This window comes from Bombina bombina, chromosome 3, assembly GCF_027579735.1.
Source record: "Bombina bombina isolate aBomBom1 chromosome 3, aBomBom1.pri, whole genome shotgun sequence".
NCBI lineage: Eukaryota > Metazoa > Chordata > Amphibia > Anura > Bombinatoridae > Bombina > Bombina bombina.
The window spans coordinates 296,216,448-296,237,693 of record NC_069501.1 but is presented as its reverse complement, the minus strand read 5'-3'; positions in this window follow the sequence as shown (position 1 = coordinate 296,237,693).

The following is a 21,246-nucleotide window of genomic DNA, read 5'->3' as shown; positions in this document are numbered from 1 at the left end:
TCAAACTTATTAGCAAATGTTTCCGGGCAAAATTAAGACCCTTACTCAAGAGTTTATATTCATTTTCAGTGAAGGTTTTACTAGAAAGATTGAAAATTTCCTTTTTACAATTCTCTATCTCCCTCTTTTTCTGTTTTTGTTTTCTAACTCTCTTTCCTCCCCTAACTCCTCGTTTGATTCTAAGCATCTTTTTGGGTTTCTTTTTCTTGTTCCCCATTGTTGCTCTGAAACCTGCTTCTTTGAGGTTTCCCCTGTTTCCAGGGGGATCCTCCTAAAAAATTCTGGTCATTAAATGTTTGTTCGTTATGGTTTTGACGCCACAGTAATTTAGGCTTTGCTCCTTGTGTTTACAATTGTGTGATATAGTGAGCGCTGGGAAGCTTAAAAGGACTGTGAGGTATGGATATGTTAAAAATGGAATGTATTTATTACAGTTAATATACAATGAAAATACAATATAATACATACAAATTAAAAAGCTTCTAAAATTCTTCCTAAAATCTCTATGGATCCATGAGATATAAGTCTTAAGGATATAGTGTTACCTATATCTGTGGTGTTGGAACAAATATTACGTTAGCTCCGACAACAGTCTAAGACCATAGTATTATGGTCTATAAAGTGCAGTTTAAGCACAGATATTTACAAACAGCAAATGTGATGTAAATGGACAAAATTGGCGTAGTACAATGTCAATAATACAGATGTCAACAATACAGATGCAGTATAAAAGTATAAGTGATAGAAATACAATATAAATAAAAGTGTAAGAGAAATCCAATTGTGTAAAAATGGAAATCAAATTTGTTGAAAAAATCAAGAAATTTATGTCTCAAATAGTTTCTTAAAAAATGTCTCTTTGGAAAATCAGTGTTCCAAAAAAAATAAAAAATAAAATAATAAAAAAATAAATAAATAAAAATATATATATATCAGAGTGTTCCACAAAAATTGTAAAAAATTAATCCACAAATAAATATCAAAGTGTTCAAAAAATATGGTGGGTAAGTGCGTTCAAAGAAATCCTAGATGATTAACTTCCAAAATAAACTCCAATAGCTGTGGTAGACGTGAAGGAGATTATAAGAATGCAGAATATAAAAAATATATAAAAAATGTAGAATATAAAAATGCAGAAGAAAAAAAAAGTACAATAATGTGGCGGGTAGGTCCAAAGTCCTCCTCCTAATCTGTGGGTGAAATAAAGTGCAATAGTGTAATAACGTCTAGATGTGGTATAATAAAATCAGAAATTTGCTCACCAGTATGTCGACGTGTTTCGGCCCTCCTAGGCCTTTCTCAAGACAATTTTGCTCCTTGTGTTTCCCAACTATCATTATATGTATCCTGTTGTAGTGGAGTGTATCTATTATAACAATCAATTTGATTCACATGATAGCCTTTAGGGATAGAAGTCTTAGGGTATTCCCTATGGTTATCATATCCTTGCTTATCTCTATATTCATTCTCATGTGAGAACGGTCTCTCTATTTTAGAATTTTGATTCTGATGGTGTTTATAGTATCCTTTGTTGGTATTTGAATTCCAATTATGATTATAATTATTTCCCTTTTTTTGTTGATAGTTATTATTATTTCTTTTATTGATTTTATTATGTGTTACTTTAGGAAAAATAGGAGTCCTAGAAGTAGTGGGAGTCTGGGTGTCTATTTCAATTTCTGTTATCCCCCCTGCAGGTGCCCCCATGTTGTTACTGGGTGTATCATTGCTTTTATTCTTATATTTATATACTGTATTTGACTTGTAATCCTCTAAATCTCGCTTCAATTTTTTGGCTTTATTCGCTGCTAGTTCCTTATCAAAATTGTCAATTCTTTTTTGAATATTTTCATTTAATTCCTTCCACTTTTGTTCATTTTTATAAGGTTGCACGGTTTTCAAAGCTGTTTCAATTTCATTTTTAACTTTCTCTAATTTCATTTCCCTATACTTGATGAGTAATTTTATTAATTTAATAGAACAATCATGTAATATTTGATCCCATTCTGTGCTGAATTCTACCTCCTCTAAATCAAATGCAGGGAATTTGAAAATTCTAAGTCCCCTGGGGATAATATTGTGTAATACATAGGCCTAGATTTAGAGTTTGGCGGTAGCCGTGAAAACCAGCGTTAGAGGCTCCTAACGCTGGTTTTAGGCTACCGCCGGTATTTGGAGTCACTCAAAATAGGGTCTAACGCTCACTTTTCAGCAGTAACTTTTCCATACCGCAGATCCCCTTACGTCAACTGCGTATCCTATCTTTTCAATGGGATCTTCCTAACTCCGGTATTTAGAGTCGTTTCTGAAGTGAGCGTTAGAGCTCTAACGACAAAACTCCAGCCGCAGAAAAAAGTCAGTAGTTAAGAGCTTTCTGGGCTAACGCCGGTTCATAAAGCTCTTAACTACTGTACTCTAAAGTACACTAACACCCATAAACTACCTATGTACCCCTAAACTGAGGTCCCCCCACATCGCCGCCACTCGATTAAATTTTTTTAACCCCTAATCTGCCGACCGCCACCTACGTTATACTTATGTACCCCTAATCTGCTGCCCCTAACACCGCCGACCCCTGTATTATATTTATTAACCCCTAACCTGCCCCCCACAATGTCGCCGCCAGCTACCTACAATAATTAACCCCTAATCTGCCGACCGCAAAGCGCCGCCACCTACATTATAGCTATGTACCCCTAATCTGCTGCCCCTAACACCGCCGACCCCTATATTATATTTATTAACCCCCTAATCTGCCCCCCACAACGTCGCCGACACCTGCCTACACTTATTAACCCCTAATCTGCCGAGCGGACCGCACCGCTACTATAATAAAGTTATTAACCCCTAATCCGCCTCACTAACCCTATAATAAATAGTATTAACCCCTAATCTGCCCTTCCTAACATCGCCGACACCTAACATCAAGTATTAACCCCTAATCTGCCGACCGGAGCTCACCGCTATTCTAATAAATGTATTAACCCCTAAAGCTAAGTCTAACCCTAACACTAACACCCCCCTAAATTAAATATAATTTTAATCTAACGAAATTAATTAACTCTTGTTAAATAAATTATTCCTATTTAAAGCTAAATACTTACCTGTAAAATAAATCCTAATATAGCTACAATATAAATTATAATTACATTATAGCTATTTTAGGATTAATATTTATTTTACAGGCAACTTTGTAATTATTTTAACCAGGTACAATAGCTATTAAATAGTTAAGAACTATTTAATAGCTAAAATAGTTAAAATAATTACAAAATTACCTGTAAAATAAATCCTAATCTAAGTTACAATTAAACCTAACACTATACTATCATTAAATTAATTAAATAAAATACCTACAATTACCTACAATTAAACCTAACACTACACTATCAATAAATTAATTAAATACAATATCTACAAATAACTACAATGAAATAAACTAGCTAAAGTACAAAAAATAAAAAAGAACTAAGTTACAAAAAATAAAAAAATATTTACAAACATAAGAAAAATATTACAACAATTTTAAACTAATTACACCTACTCTAAGCCCCCTAATAAAATAACAAAGACCCCCAAAATAAAAAAATGCCCTACCCTATTCTAAATTAATAAAGTTAAAAGCTCTTTTACCTTACCAGCCCTGAACAGGGCCCTTTGCGGGGCATGCCCCAAATAATTCAGCTCTTTTGCCTGTAAAAAAAGAAATACAATACCCCCCCCAACATTACAACCCACCACCCACATACCCCTAATCTAACCCAAACCCCCCTTAAATAAACCTAACACTAAGCCCCTGAAGATCTTCCTACCTTGTCTTCACCATCCAGGTTCACCGATCCGTCCTGAAGAGCTCCTCCGATGTCCTGATCCAAGCCCAAGCGGGGGGCTGAAGAGGTCCATGATCCGGTCGAAGTCTTCATCCAAGCGGGGCAGAAGAGGATCTTCCATCCGATTGAAGTCTTCATCCAGGCGGCATCTTCTATTGTCTTCCATCCGGAGCGAAGCGGCAGGATCCTGAAGACCTCCAGCGCGGAACATCCATCCGGCCCGACGACTGAACGATGAATGACGGTTCCTTTAAATGACGTCATCCAAGATGGCGTCCCTCGAATTCTGATTGGCTGATAGGATTCTATCAGCCAATCGGAATTAAGGTAGGAATATTCTGATTGGCTGATGGAATCAGCCAATCAGAATCAAGTTCAATCCGATTGGCTGATCCGATCAGCCAATCAGATTGATCTTGCATTCTATTGGCTGATCGGCTGCTTCAAGATGGACCCGCTCCGCACCAGATGGAAGAAGATCGAAGATGCCGCTTGGATGAAGATGTTTGCCGGTCCGGATGTCCTCTTCTTGCCGGATAGGAGGAAGACTTTGGAGCCTCTTCTGGACCTCTTCAGCACCGGATGCCAGGACGGATCGGTGATACCTGTTGAGGTGAAGACAAGGTAGGAAGATCTTCAGGGGCTTAGTGTTAGGTTTATTTAAGGGGGGTTTGGGTTAGATTAGGGGTATGTGGGTGGTGGGTTGTAATGTTGGGGGGGGGTATTGTATGTTTTTTTTTACAGGCAAAAGAGCTGAATTTCTTGGGGCATGCCCCGCAAAGGGCCCTGTTCAGGGCTGGTAAGGTAAAAGAGCTTTTAACTTTATTAATTTAGAATAGGGTAGGGCATTTTTTTATTTTGGGGGTCTTTGTTATTTTATTAGGGGGCTTAGAGTAGGTGTAATTAGTTTAAAATTGTTGTAATATTTTTCTGATGTTTGTAAATATTTTTTTATTTTTTGTAACTTAGTTCTTTTTTATTTTTTGTACTTTAGTTAGTTTATTTCATTGTAGTTATTTGTAGGAATTGTATTTAATTTATTTATTGATAGTGTAGTGTTAGGTTTTATTGTAGGTAATTGTAGGTATTTTATTTAATTAATTTATTGATAGGGTAGTGTTAGGTTTAATTATAACTTAGGTTAGGATTTATTTTACAGGTAATTTTGTTATTATTTTAACTAGGTAACTATTAAATAGTTCTTAACTATTTAATAGCTATTGTACCTGGTTAAAATAAATACCAAGTTGCCTGTAAAATAAATATTAATCCTAAAATAGCTCTAATGTAATTATAATTTATATTGTAGCTATATTAGGATTTCTTTTACAGGTAAGTATTTAGCTTTAAATAGGAATAATTTATTTAATAAGAGATAATTAATTTCGTTAGATGTAAATTATATTTAACTTAGGGGGGTGTTAGTGTTAGGGTTAGACTTAGCTTTAGGGGTTAATCCATTTATTATAGTAGCGGTGAGCTCCGGTCGGCAGATTAGGGGTTAATAATTGAAGTTAGGTGTCGGCGATGTTAGGGAGGGCAGATTAGGGGTTAATACTATTTATGATAGGGTTAGTGAGGCGGATTAGGGGTTAATAACTTTATTATAGTAGCGCTCAGGTCCGCTCGGCAGATTAGGGGTTAATAAGTGTAGGCAGGTGTCAGTGACGTTGAGGGGGGCAGATTAGGGGTTAATAAATATAATATAGGGGTCGGCGGTGTTAGGGGCAGCAGATTAGGGGTACATAGGGATAATGTAAGTTGCGGCGGTTTACGGAGCGGCAGATTAGGGGTTAATAAGTGTAAGGTTAGGGGTGTTTAGACTCGGGGTACATGTTAGGGTGTTAGGTGCAGACGTAGGAAGAGTTTCCCCATAGGAAACAATGGGGCTGCGTTAGAAGCTGAACGCGGCTTTTTTGCAGGTGTTAGGTTTTTTTTCAGCTCAAACAGCCCCATTGTTTCCTATGGGGATATCGTGCACGAGCACGTTTTTGAGGCTGGCCGCGTCCGTAAGCAACTCTGGTATCGAGAGTTGAAGCTGCGTTAAAAATGCTCTACGCTCCTTTTTTGAAGCCTAACGCAGCCTTTATGTGGACTCTCGATACCAGAGTTATTTTTATGGTGCGGCCAGTAAAACGCGGGCGTTAGTTTTTCGGGTCGTTACCGACAAAACTCCAAATCTAGCCGATAGTTTTCTAACAGGATGAGATCTTGCCACTCTTTGGCATCTGTGGGTAAAAGTTTTTCTAGATGTCTAAATAAAGTTTGTGGATCTCCTATTGGTTGCTCAATATTACCATTTAACAAATTAATTCCCCTGTTTCTGTTATTTCTGTTGTTATTATCCCCAAAGGTATTAATAATGGTTGCCTCCATGTTCTCAGTGTGCTGCTGACTCATTATGATACAAAACAAGTAAAGCTAAAAACAAAGTTTCAGCGCTACTGATAGAAAATGGAGACTTAGGCCTAGATTTAGAGTTCGGCGGTAGCCGTCAAAACTAGCGTTAGAGGCTCCTAACGCTGGTTTTGGCCGCCCGCTGGTATTTGGAGTCAGTGATTAAAGGGTCTAACGCTCACTTTACAGCCGCGACTTTTCCATACCGCAGATCCCCCTACGCCATTTGCGTAGCCTATCTTTTCAATGGGATCTTTCTAACGCTGGTATTTAGAGTCGTTTCTGCAGTGAGCGTTAGAGCTCTAACGACAAGATTCCAGCCGCCTGAAAAAAGCAGGAGTTAAGAGCTTTCTGGCTAACGCCGGTTTATAAAGCTCTTAACTACTGTACCCTAAAGTACACTAACACCCATAAACTACCTATGTACCCCTAAACCGAGGTCCCCCCACATCGCCGCCACTCGATTAAAATTTTTAACCCCTAATCTGCCGACCGCCACCTACGTTATACTTATGTACCCCTAATCTGCTGCCCCTAACCCCGCCGACCCCTATATTATATTTATTAACCCCTAACTTGCCCCCCACAACGTCGCCGCAAGCTACTTAAAATAATTAACCCCTAATCTTCCGACCGCAAATCGCCGCCACCTACGTTATCCCTATGTACCCCTAATCTGCTGCCCCTAACATCGCCGACCCCTATGTTATATTTATTAACCCCTAATCTGCCCCCCACAACGTCGCCGACACCTACCTACACTTATTAACCCCTAATCTGCCGAGCGGACCTGAGCGCTACTATAATAAAGTTATTAACTCCTAATCCGCCTCACTAACCCTATCATAAATAGTATTAACCCCTAATCTGCCCTCCCTAACATCGCCGACACCTACCTTCAATTATTAACCCCTAATCTGCCGACCGGAGCTCACCGCTATTCTAATAAATGTATTAACCCCTAAAGCTAAGTCTAACCCTAACACTAACACCCCCCTAAGTTAAATATAATTTTTATCTAACGAAATAAATTAACTCTTATTAAATAAATGATTCCTATTTAAAGCTAAATACTTACCTGTAAAATAAATCCTAATATAGCTACAATATAAATTACATTTATATTATAGCTATTTTAGGATTAATATTTATTTTACAGGTAACTTTGTATTTATTTTAACCAGGTACAATAGCTATTAAATAGTTAAGAACTATTTAATAGTTACCTAGTTAAAATAATTACAAATTTACCTGTAAAATAAATCCTAACCTAAGATATAATTAAACCTAACACTACCCTATCAATAAAATAATTAAATAAACTACCTACAATTACCTACAATTAACCTAACACTACACTATCAATAAATTAATTAAACACAATTGCTACAAATAAATACAATTAAATAAACTATCTAAAGTACAAAAAATAAAAAAGAACTAAGTTACAGAAAATAAAAAAATATTTACAAACATAAGAAAAATATTACAACAATTTTAAACTAATTACACCTACTCTAAGCCCCCTAATAAAATAACAAAGACCCCCAAAATAAAAAATTCCCTACCCTATTCTAAAATACAAAAATTACAAGCTCTTTTACCTTACCAGCCCTGAACAGGGCCCTTTGCGGGGCATGCCCCAAGAATTTCAGCTCTTTTGCCTGTTAAAAAAAACATACAATACCCCCCCCCCCAACATTACAACCCACCACCCACATACCCCTAATCTAACCCAAACCCCCTTAAATAAACCTAACACTAATCCCCTGAAGATCTTCCTACCTTGTCTTCACCATCCAGGTATCACCGATCCGTCCTGGCTCCAAGATCTTCATCCAACCCAAGCGGGGGTTGGCGATCCATAATCCGGTGCTCCAAAGTCTTCCTCCTATCCGGCAAGAAGAGGACATCCGGACCGGCAAACATCTTCTCCAAGCGGCATCTTCTATGTTCTTCCGTCCGATGACGACCGGCTCCATCTTGAAGACCTCCAGCGCGGATCCATCCTCTTCTTCCGACGACTAGACGACGAATGACGGTTCCTTTAAGGGACGTCATCCAAGATGGCGTCCCTCGAATTCCGATTGGATGATAGGATTCTATCAGCCAATCGGAATTAAGGTAGGAATTTTCTGATTGGCTGATGGAATCAGCCAATCAGAATCAAGTTCAATCCGATTGGCTGATCCAATCAGCCAATCAGATTGAGCTCGCATTCTATTGGCTGTTCCGATCAGCCAATAGAATGCGAGCTCAATCTGATTGGCTGATTGGATCAGCCAATCGGATTGAACTTGATTCTGATTGGCTGATTCCATCAGCCAATCAGAATATTCCTACCTTAATTCCGATTGGCTGATAGGATTCTATCAGCCAATCGGAATTCGAGGGACGCCATCTTGGATGACGTCCCTTAAAGGAACCGTCATTCGTCGTCTAGTCGTCGGAAGAAGAGGATGGATCCGCGCTGGAGGTCTTCAAGATGGAGCCGGTCGTCATCGGATGGAAGAACATAGAAGATGCCGCTTGGAGAAGATGTTTGCCGGTCCGGATGTCCTCTTCTTGCCGGATAGGAGGAAGACTTTGGAGCACCGGATTATGGATCGCCAACCCCCGCTTGGGTTGGATGAAGATCTTGGAGCCAGGACGGATCGGTGATACCTGGATGGTGAAGACAAGGTAGGAAGATCTTCAGGGGATTAGTGTTAGGTTTATTTAAGGGGGTTTGGGTTAGATTAGGGGTATGTGGGTGGTGGGTTGTAATGTTGGGGGGGGGTATTGTATGTTTTTTTTTACAGGCAAAAGAGCTGAAATTCTTGGGGCATGCCCCGCAAAGGGCCCTGTTCAGGGCTGGTAAGGTAAAAGAGCTTGTAATTTTTGTATTTTAGAATAGGGTAGGGAATTTTTTATTTTGGGGGTCTTTGTTATTTTATTAGGGGGCTTAGAGTAGGTGTAATTAGTTTAAAATTGTTGTAATATTTTTCTTATGTTTGTAAATATTTTTTTATTTTCTGTAACTTAGTTCTTTTTTATTTTTTGTACTTTAGATAGTTTATTTAATTGTATTTATTTGTAGCAATTGTGTTTAATTAATTTATTGATAGTGTAGTGTTAGGTTAATTGTAGGTAATTGTAGGTAGTTTAATTATTTTATTGATAGGGTAGTGTTAGGTTTAATTATATCTTAGGTTAGGATTTATTTTACAGGTAAATTTGTAATTATTTTAACTAGGTAACTATTAAATAGTTCTTAACTATTTAATAGCTATTGTACCTGGTTAAAATAAATACAAAGTTACCTGTAAAATAAATATTAATCCTAAAATAGCTATAATATAAATGTAATTTATATTGTAGCTATATTAGGATTTATTTTACAGGTAAGTATTTAGCTTTAAATAGGAATCATTTATTTAATAAGAGTTAATTTATTTCGTTAGATAAAAATTATATTTAACTTAGGGGGGTGTTAGTGTTAGGGTTAGACTTAGCTTTAGGGGTTAATACATTTATTAGAATAGCGGTGAGCTCCGGTCGGCAGATTAGGGGTTAATAATTGAAGGTAGGTGTCGGCGATGTTAGGGAGGGCAGATTAGGGGTTAATACTATTTATGATAGGGTTAGTGAGGCGGATTAGGGGTTAATAACTTTATTATAGTAGCGCTCAGGTCCGCTCGGCAGATTAGGGGTTAATAAGTGTAGGTAGGTGTCGGCGACGTTGTGGGGGGCAGATTAGGGGTTAATAAATATAACATAGGGGTCGGCGATGTTAGGGCAGCAGATTAGGGGTACATAGGGATAACGTAGGTGGCGGCGGTTTACGGAGCGGCAGATTAGGGGTTAAAAGTGTAATGCAGGGGTCAGCGATAGCGGGGGCGGCAGATTAGGGGTTAATAAGTGTAAGGCTAGGGGTGTTTAGACTCGGGGTACATGTTAGAGTGTTAGGTGCAGACGTAGGAAGTGTTTCCCCATAGGAAACAATGGTGCTGCGTTAGGAGCTGAACGCTGCTTTTTTGCAGGTGTTAGGTTTTTTTTCAGCTCAAACAGCCCCATTGTTTCCTATGGGAGAATCGTGCACGAGCACGTTTTTGAGGCCGGCCGCGTCCGTAAGCAACTCTGGTATCGAGAGTTGCATTTGCGCTAAATATGCTCTACGCTCCTTTTTTGGAGCCTAACGCAGCATTTGTTTGAACTCTCGATACCAGAGTTAAATTTATGGTGCGGCCAGAAAAAAACCCGCGGAGCGTTAACAGCCCTTTTACCGCCAAACTCCAAATCTAGCCGTTAGAATATTATATCACTCTAAAAATGCATAAAAATTCAAAATAAGCTGAGCCAAAAAAATAATAAATTAAAATCCTAATTAAACAATGGCTATAAAATTATTTTGTACACTTCACATAGAATCTTACACAAATATGTTACACAATATAAAACATAAAAAAGTCCCAATGAAAATAATATAGTGTTAAGTGCCAAAATCGAAAAAAAAAACAAATGAATAAGTCCCAATAAAAATAATATAGTGTATTAAGTCCCACAATTGAAAAAAGGAAATTGATGAATCTGTCCTCACCAAACAAATGGTGTGTGCTGCTCTTCCAAGGGTGTATCACACAAAATCCCTGAGGGAAAGGAGAAAGCTGAAAAACAAAGAAAGGAGAGCGCAACTGGACTCAAGTGCAGTTTATTTAAACAGATAAAACAAGAACGGTTAAAATCCTAGAATGGTAAGTGTTTGTGCGTACCAAATTCATAAATAAATGTGCATATAAAAAGTCTTTAAAAGTTCCACAGATTACCGCTCCCCAGGACGCCTTCTGATCCAGCCAGAGCACGAACTGTATTCGCAGCTGATCACTCTGCAATGCGTGTGTATGGCTCGTCAGCTGTTTGGCCTCTGTCGGAAAGTCGGTTCCGGTCCAAGCCGGAAGTCTGTGTCTCTTAGAGAGTTGATACAATGTATCACAGGAATAGAAGTCCTCGACGGCCGTTTCGTTTCCCTAACGAGGGAACTTTTTCAAGAGGTTGCTAATGGTTACCAGCAAGCTCTGTCTTATAAAGACCTAGTGAGTCTTTGATTGGTTATCAATGTGGATACATGAACCCTATTGAAATACCTTCATATATAAAAGCAACGTAAAAATACAATATTAAAAATGCAATTCATATAACAAAAATACAATAATTAATCCTAAAATATCGCGAAGAAGCCAAAAACATTTGTTATAATTTAAAGTGACCCATAAATAAATAATGTTAATAAATGATAAATGCATAAGGGGAATAATATTAATAAGTACCCTATCGTGGAACAAAATTAATTTAATGTGTAGATAATATAAGGTAATTACATATAACTATGTCGTGCCTGAATTCATATAAATAATGAATATGGGCAATGTTAAATCTTATGTTTCTAAAATGCAATAAACTAATCCTGTATATTGACCCCAATAACAATAAGGCATAATGAATCAGATTATCAGTGGGAATTAATGTGAAAACATATATAGACACTAAACTTGATTCCTAATACAAAGTTTCATTGTCACCTAAATTCAGATTATTCAAAAGCTATAACTTGAAAAAGTTCCCTCGTTAGGGAACGAAACGGCCGTCAAGGACTTCTATTCCTGTGATACATTGTATCAATTCTCTAAGAGACACAGACTTCCGGCTTGGACCGGAACCGGCTTTCCGACAGAGACCAAACAGCTGACGAGCCATACACACGCATTGCAGAGTGATCAGCTGCGAATACAGTTCGTGCTCTGGCTGGATCAGAAGGCGTCCTGGGGAGCGGTAATCTGTGGAACGTTTAAAGACTTTTTATATGCACATTTATTTATGAATTTGGTACGCACAAATACTTACCATTCTAGGATTTTAACCGTCCTTGTTTTATCTGTTTAAATAAACTGCACTTGAGTCCAGTTGCGCTCTCCTTTCTTTGTTTTTCAGACTTCTCTTGTAATGTGGATAACTATGTACATTGATTAAAGTTTCTTTTTGGAAATATTTTGGAAATTGCTTAGAGCAAACCCCATCAACCATACATGGAGATCTTAGATTATGCTCCCTGCAGAGCCCATGTATCATGTGTTTGGTAACAATTGCATGTAACTGTGGATTGACTTCAATGTCAGGTATTTCAGCACAAATAAAACTATCAATAACTTGTGCATTTTTAGGCTTATCTTGTGCACATAATATAAGCAAAATATGTGCATGAGATAATCCATGTTTTTGAAATTCAATTACATGAACTTTGACAGTTGGTTTACCCAAAACATGTTTCTTTGTGATATCATCAAGAAGTTCTTGAAGTTTTAAATGAAAAACTCTTGCCACTAAATCAGGTTGAAATTCAACTGCTTGACCTTCTTTCAGATTTAACCCCTTAATGACTGAGGACGTGCAGGGTACGTCCTCAAAAAAAAGGCAGTTAACGCCTGAGGACGTACCCTGCACGTCCTCGGTGTGGAAAGCAGCTGGAAGCGATCCTGCTCGCTTCCAGCTGCTTTCCGGTTATTGCAGTGATGCCTCGATATGGTGGCATCCTGCAATAACCTCACATGGCCATCCGATGCAGAGAGAGCCACTCTGTGGCCCTCTCTGCACCGGACATCGATGGCGGGTTTCGTTGGTGGGTGGGAGCCGACTTGGGAGGCGGGTGGGCGGCCATCGGTGTGCCACATGACATCAAGGGGGGCGGGATCGGGGGCGAGATCGTCGGGGGCGCGCACGGGCGCGCGCGCGTGCACGGAGGGTGGCGGGGGGGCGGGCGCGTGCACGGGGCGGGAGCGGGTGGGAACCGCTACACTACGGAAAATGTTTTAATAAATGTGGCCTAATCTTGTTTGTGCAAAAGCACAAAAAGTGATCATGGAGGGGTGGGGGGTTGGTTTTGTGTGGGGGGAAGCTACACTACAGAAACGTTTTAATAAATGTAAAAAAAAAAACAATTTTTTCTTCTAAACTGGGTACTGGCAGACAGCTGCCAGTACCCAAGATGGCGCCCATTAAATTAGAGTGGGAGGGTTATAGAGCTGTTTAGGGGGGATCAGTGAGGTTGGGGTCTAAGGGGGGATCGTACACATCAGCATATGTAAATATGCTTCTTTTTTTTAAAAAAAAAAAAAGGCCAAATACCTTTTATTTTAGTACTGGCAGAGTTTCTGCCAGTACTTAAGATGGCGGGGACAATTGTGGGGTGGGGGAGGGAAGAGAGCTGTTTGGGAGGGATCAGGGGGTCTGATGTTTCAGGTGGGAGGCTGAGCTCTACACTAAATCTAATATTAACCCTGCAAGCTCCCTACAAGCTACCTAATTAACCCCTTCACTGCTAGCCATAATACACGTGTGATGCGCAGCGGCATTTAGCGGCCTTCTAAATACCAAAAAGCAATGCCAAAGCCATATATGTCTGCTATTTCTGAACAAAGGGGATCCCAGAGAAGCATTTACAACCATTTGTGTCATAACTGCACAAGCTGTTTGTAAATGATTTCAGTGAGAAACCTAAAATTGTGAAAAATGTAACTTTTTTTTTTTTTATTTGATCGCATTTGGCGGTGAAATGGTGGCATGAAATATACCAAAATGGGCCTAGATCAATACTTGGGGTTGTCTACTACACTACACTAAAGCTAAAATTACCCCAAAAAGCTCCCTACATGCTCCCTAATTAACCCCTACACTGCTGGGCATAATACACGTGTGGTGCGCAGTGGCATTTAGTGGCATTCTAATTACCAAAAAGCAACACCAAAGCCATATAAGTCTGCTATTTATGAACAAAGGGGATCCCAGAGAAGAATTTACAACCATTTGTGCCATAATTGCACAAGCTGTTTGTAAATAATTTCAGTGAGAAACCTAAAGTTTGTGAAAAAATTTGTGAAAAAGTGAACGATTTTTTTTATTTGATCGCATTTGGCGGTGAAATGGTGGCATGAAATATACCAAAATGGGCCTAGATCAATACTTTGGGTTGTCTACTAAAAAAAAATATATACATGTCAATGATATTCAGAGATTCCTGAAAGATATCAGTGTTCTAATGTAACTAGCGCTAATTTTGAAAAAAAATGGTTTGGAAATAGCAAAGTGCTACTTGTATTTATGGCCCTATAACTTGCAAAAAAAGCAAAGAACATGTAAACATTGGGTATTTCAAAACTCAGGACAAAATTTAGAAACTATTTAGCATAGGTGTTTTTTGGTGGTTGTAGATATGTAACAGATTTTGGGGGTCAAAGTTAGAAAAAGTGTTTATTTTTTTAATTTTTCCTCATATTTTATAAATTTTTTATAGTAAATTATAAGATATGATGAAAATAATGGTATCTTTAGAAAGTCCATTTAATGGCGAGAAAAACGGTATATAATATGTGTGGGTACAGTAAATGAGTAAGAGGAAAATTACAGCTAAACACAAACACTGCAGAAATGTAAAAATAGCCTTGGTCCCAAACGGACAGAAAATGGAAAAGTGCTGTGGTCATTAAGGGGTTAAAACAATTTCTGACCATTTTGGGTTACATGTCATAGTTATAAAAAAATCAGGCTTCCCATACTTTCTTACAATAGCCATGGCATCTTGGTGATTCTGTACCATGTTTCTGGGACTACCCTAGAATGTAGATGGAAGTATAACTGCTTTGCCGGGAAGTAAGCCTTGCTCTGCAGCTACATTTTGAAGATGGTCCATGAGACCTGTATACTTTTCAACCTTAATTTGGACTGATTTTGTCTAACATAGTTTAAACAATTACCTTCTGTTTTAACATATGCATCTATAAAGTACTGCTGAGTCAATTTCCCAGCACTGAGAAAGGGGTTAAACTCGTGACGGATGGAGAGAATATACCCATAAATTTGCATTTGTGTGACCCTTTCTCTTGCTTTGCTAAGGATTGAGTTCTTATATTTCTGACCGTTTTTTGCAATCTTGTACTATTGCCATGGTCACAGTTGCAGGTGTAACACCATTTCGAGATGCATTTTCTATACATTCTTGTTCTACTTCATATAACATTTTACATGCTTCTGCAAAAGGATTGTTTAAAGCCATAAAAGAACTCAACTCAGTCATTAATTCAGGGTTGCAATTTGTATTTTCATCAATCTTAAGGTGCTGTTGTGCAGCCTCATCGGGATCAAGAATATACAGTTGTGCAAACTTTCTATTATCCTCATTGGAAGAATGTAGTGATCCAGTTCTGTGATATATTTGTCCATTAATTCTAAAACAGTAATGGCCATAACCGGGAGGAGGAGCAACATTCGCCCCCCATTGAAGCAAATGCTAATGAATTATTAAAAGATCTAATATTTTTGTAATTTTTTTTTAATGTTTTATGACTTCCTGTAATTAAATTTTCTATTAAAGGAGCAACTTTAATAGCTTCAATATTTACTTTTCCTTTGTTGCAGCATTGACTAAATAGTTTGATGGCTGCTCTTTTGCAAAATGTAATGCATCACAGTTGCTGCATATAACATTTAGCTCTCCACAGTTATGATGATCAAATGAATCATCATATCTCGCAAGTGCTGCAATATGTTGTGTATGTTTTGTCAAATTTGTACGATGACTTTTTACATAACTTGCACTGTTTCCTTTTATGTTCTCTTTCTGTATTGCTTATGCTAAGCTGTTTTTGTGTTTCTGATTGTTCATTTTCTGAACGTGCTTTTCTATGAGCATAAGCATTTTTTTTGTTTTTCTTTATGTCTCTGATTTTCTGTCATATTTGCTCTCTTTTCTTTTCTGAACTGTTTTTGATTCCCTTAAATGGGCCCTTTCTTCATCAGTTTTTTAATTTTTATTTATCCTATCACTCTCATTTCGTCTCTTTTTAGCAGCAAACTGTTCTTCTAAAGATAACTTTCTTTTAGGGGGCATGTTTTTTTAAAATGTTTTTTAATTTTTTGATATATATTCTGAAGATACAGCAGTAGCAAAACCCAGACTTATTTAATATATATATATATATATATATATATATATATATATATATATATATATATATATATATATGTATATATATATATATATATATATATATATATATATATATATATATCCAACAGGTATACTGACAACCTTATCTGGATGGACTATTGTCCTAAATATATGCCAAATATATTATAGATAATAAGGCTACAAATGTAGCAACAATATTTATTTTTGTTATAATGTTACAGATAAAGCAAAACTTTATTTAGCAATGCTGCTTTTATATATAAATTAATCTACAGGTGTATTATACATATATTTATATGTGTATAACCTACAGGTGTAACAACACCCTTATTTGAAAGGACTGCTGTCCTAAATATATTGAAAATATGTAACTTCTAATAAAGCTACAGGATATATAATTAAGCTAACAAAGTAGCAAAAATATTATAGTGCAAACTGCTTTAATCTATATATAAATATTTCTACAGGTGTAGTGACAGCCTTTTTTTATATTCAACTGTCCTAAATATATGATAAATATACCCATTTAGCCAACCCCTATTTGCCAAACTTATTGAAAAAGTATTCCAAATATAGTATAGATAATAATATTTTTGTTATAATGATATTGTTATAGCAACACTTTTATTAACTATGCTGCTTTCATCTTTATATATAAATTCATCTACAGGTGAATTATACTTTCTTAAATATACTGAAAATATGACAATTCTAATAAAACAACAGAATATATAATAAAGCTACCAAAGTAGCAAAAATATATTTTGAAAACTGCTTTAATCTATATATAAATATTTCTACAGGTGTAGTGACAGCCTTTTTTATGTTCAACTGTCCTATATACCTGTATATAATAAATATACCAGTTTAGCCAAACCCTATTTGACAAACATATTGAAAATATATATTTATATAACCAACAGATATAGTGACAACCTTATGGAATGGACTTTTGTCCTAAATATATGCAAAATATACTAAATATAATAAGGCTACAGATGTAGCAACTAAATTAATTTATGTTATACTGTTACAGATATTGCAACACTTTATTTAGCAACGTTGCTTTTATATAAATATATATATATATATATATATATATATATATATATATATATATATATATATATACAGTATATATATACAGTATATATATATATATATATATATAAAGTAATCTACTGGTGTTGTAACACGTTTTTTTGAGAAACTGATTTCCTAAATAATGTACAGATGTTGCAATTCTCTATTTGCAATATCTTTCCTATATTATTCTAATCTATAGTTAAATGTACAACTTTTTTTTTTACTTTAAGTGGCCCCCAATGTCACTGCCACTATATTAAATTTATTAACCCCTAAATCTAAGTCTAACCCTAACCCTAACACCCCCTAACTTAAATATAATTAAGATAAATCTAAATAAAACTTAATATCATTACCTAAATAATTCCTATTTAAAACTAAATACTGACCTATAAAATAAACCCTAAACTAGCTACAATATAACTAATAGTTACATTGTAGCTAGCTTAGGGTTTATTTTTATTTTACAGGCAAGTTTGTATTTATTTTAACTAGGTAGAATAGCTACTAAATAGTTATTAACTATTTACTAACTACCTAGCTAAAATAAATACAAATTGACCTTATGAAATTAAACCTAACCTAAGTTACACTAACACCTAACCTAACCCTACAATTAAATAAATTCCCTAAATGAAATACAAGTTAACTAAATTCAAAACAATTAACTAAATTACAAAAAACGCTGAAACACTAAATTACAGAAAATAAAAAACAAATTACAAGATCTTTAAACTAATTACACCTAATCTAATACCCTAGCCTAAACTAAACTACCAATAGCCCTTAAAAGGGCCTTTTGCGGGGCATTGCCCCAAAGAAATCAGCTCTTTTACCTGTAAAAAAAAATACAAACAACCCCCCCAACAGTAAAACCCCCCACCCACGCAACCAACCCTCCAAATAAAATCCTAACTAAAAAAACCTAAGCTCCCCATTGCCCTGAAAAGAGCATTTGGATGGGCATTGCCCTTAAAAGGGCATTTAGCTCTATTGCGGCCCAAAGCCCTAACCTAAAAATAAAACCCACCCAATACACCCTTAAAAAATCCTAACACTAGCCCCCTGAAGATCCTCTTACCGGGAGAAGTCTTCATCCAATCGGCAAGATGTCCTCAATGAAGCCAGCAGAAGTGGTCCTCCACTTTTAAAAATGCTTTATAAGCATATTTATGTTCTGTTATTTAGCTTTCTATAAAGCTTATACGGTAAAATATGTCCAATCTTTTTTTTTTTTTTTTTTAACAACTTAAGCTTTGAAAAAAGCTGTTAAAAATAAAAAACAACTGGCTTATCTTTAGCTTTTATAAAAGCTTTTTGGTTGTAATAACTAATAATGCTAAAAAATTAAACTAAATACGATATACTGCTATTAATCTAACTGATCTCTCTCTACAACAACTCTCCTCACAGACTGCTTTTTCCTAACTGCATCAGATAATGTTTTAACTTAATATTTAAATTGACTAACCGGCGCAAGGAAGGAGCGATTTGCCGTGCGTGAGAGGCGTGGCTTTCCACAAACGTGCAGTGTTTGATTGACACTAACGTATATATTAATTCCTATCCCCATGAAATATTTTCGTCAATTTCCGTAACTCCGCCCACACATAATTTATACTGTATCAATGCATAGTTACTGTATCAATAATGTAGACACTGACGCAGAAAAAATAAGCATTAATAAAAATGTCAGTGTCTACATTATTTATACAGTCACTATATGCATTTTGACTGTATAAATAATGTTTAGACTGAGCCACCTCCCAAAAATAAACCTAAAATTTCTAAACCTATATTTCCGCCTTCCCCAAAAAAATCGCAATTAAAACTAAAATTAATAACCACTTAAGCGTCAACCACCCACATCGCAATACACCTAATTACCCTATTAACCCCTAAACTACAAAACCCCCACATCACAATAAACCTAATTACCCTATTAACCCCTAAACCGCAAAACCCCCACATCACAATAAACCTATTTTCTCTATTAACCCCTAAACCGCAATAAACCTATTTACCATATTAACCCCTAAATCGCAAAACCCCTACATCGCAATAAACCTATTTACCTTATTAACCCCTAAACTGCAAAAACCCTACATCGCAATAAACCTTTTTAACTTATTAACCCTTTAAACCACCAAAACCCACAACGCAAATAACTATTTAAATTACTAAGTACAGTACACTAACTTAACACCCCCTAACCTAACAACCCCTAACCGAACACACCATTAATAAACCCATATTACCTAAACTTATACATTCTAAAGTTACAAAAAAAAAAAAAAAATAAGTTTACAAAAATAAAAAAAAGCTAACTTTACAGAAAGTAAAAAATCAAATTACCAAATTTAACAAAATTAAACCTAATATGAAAATAAAAAAGACACCGCCAAAATAAAAACACCCCCTACTCTTAGAATGAGCTACCAGTTTTTGCAGGGAATTGCCCCAAGAAAATCAGCTCTTTTACAAAATATATATAATGTCCCACCTAACATTAAACCGCCCCACCCCCAAAAATAAAAGAACCTAACACTAAGCAACCTAATCTACCCATTGCCCTAAAAAGAGCATTTGTTTGGACATTTAGCTCTTTTACTGCCCATCCCTAATCTAAATAAAACAAACCCCCCCAAAAAATCCTAACTCTAACCCCCAGGTTGGTACTCGCGGTTCCGGAAGTCCGACGGAGAAGGTCCTCTTCCAGTTGGTGAAGGTTCTGTTCCAGGCGACCCAAGATGGCATCCCTTAGATTCCAATTTGCTGATAGAATTCTATCAGCCAATCGGAATTAAGGTTGAAAAAATCCTATTGGCTGAACCAACCAGCCAATAGGATTGAGCTCACATTCTATTGGCTGATTGGAACAGCCAATCGGAATCTAAGGGACTCCATCTTTTATGACGTCATTTAAAGGTACCTTCATTCAGCAAGAAGACCTCAATTGAAGAGGATGCTCCGCGCCGGATGTCTTGAAGATGGAGCCGCTCCGTGTCAGAAGGCTGAAGATAGAAGATGTCGTCTGGGTGAAGACTTCTCTCAGTAAGTGGATCTTTGGGGGTTAGAGTTAGGATTTTTAAGGGTGTATTGAGTGGGTTTTATTTTTAAGTTAGGGCTTTGGGCAGCAATAGAGCTTAATGCCCTTTTAAGGGCAATGTCCATCCAAATGCCCTTTTCAGGGCAATGTGGAGCTTAGGTTTTTTTAGTTAGGGTTTTATTTGGGGGGTTGGTTGTGTGGGTAGTGGGTTTTACTGTAGTGGGTTTTACTGTTGGGGGTTGTTTGTATTTTTTAAGTTAGGGCTTTGGGCAGCAATAGAGCTAAATGCCCTTTTAAGGGCAATGCCAATCCAAATGCCCTTTTCAGGACAATGTGGAGCTTAGGTTTTTTTAGTTAGGGTTTTATTTGGGGGGATGGTTGTGTGGGTGGTGGGTTTTACTGTTGGGGGGTTGTTTGTATTTTTTTTACAGTAAAAGAGCAGATTTCTTTGGGGCAATGCCCCGCAAAAGGCCCTTTTGAGGGCTATTGGTAGTTTAGTTTAGGCTAGGGTTTTTTTTTATTTTGGGGAGGCTTTTTTATTTTGATAGGGCTCTTAGATTAGGTGTAATTAATCTAAATATCTTGTAATTTGTTTTTTTATTTTCTGTAATTTAGTGTTTGTTTTGTTTTTTTGTAATTTAGCTAACTGTATTTAATTTATTTAATTGTATTTAATTTAGGTAAGTTATTTAATTGTAGTGTAGTAAAAATAGAAAGAGAGAGAACAGCACTCCATGAGATAGAACAGAAGCTGGAATAACTTCCATGCATGTTCATTTTTATTGAATTCCTCAGGGTGCCAGTTCTTTTTGCACACTATGCCCCTTCACAGAGAAAAAATATCCTGAAGCATATCAGTCTGACCCTGCCGAATGACAGTCCAGCGC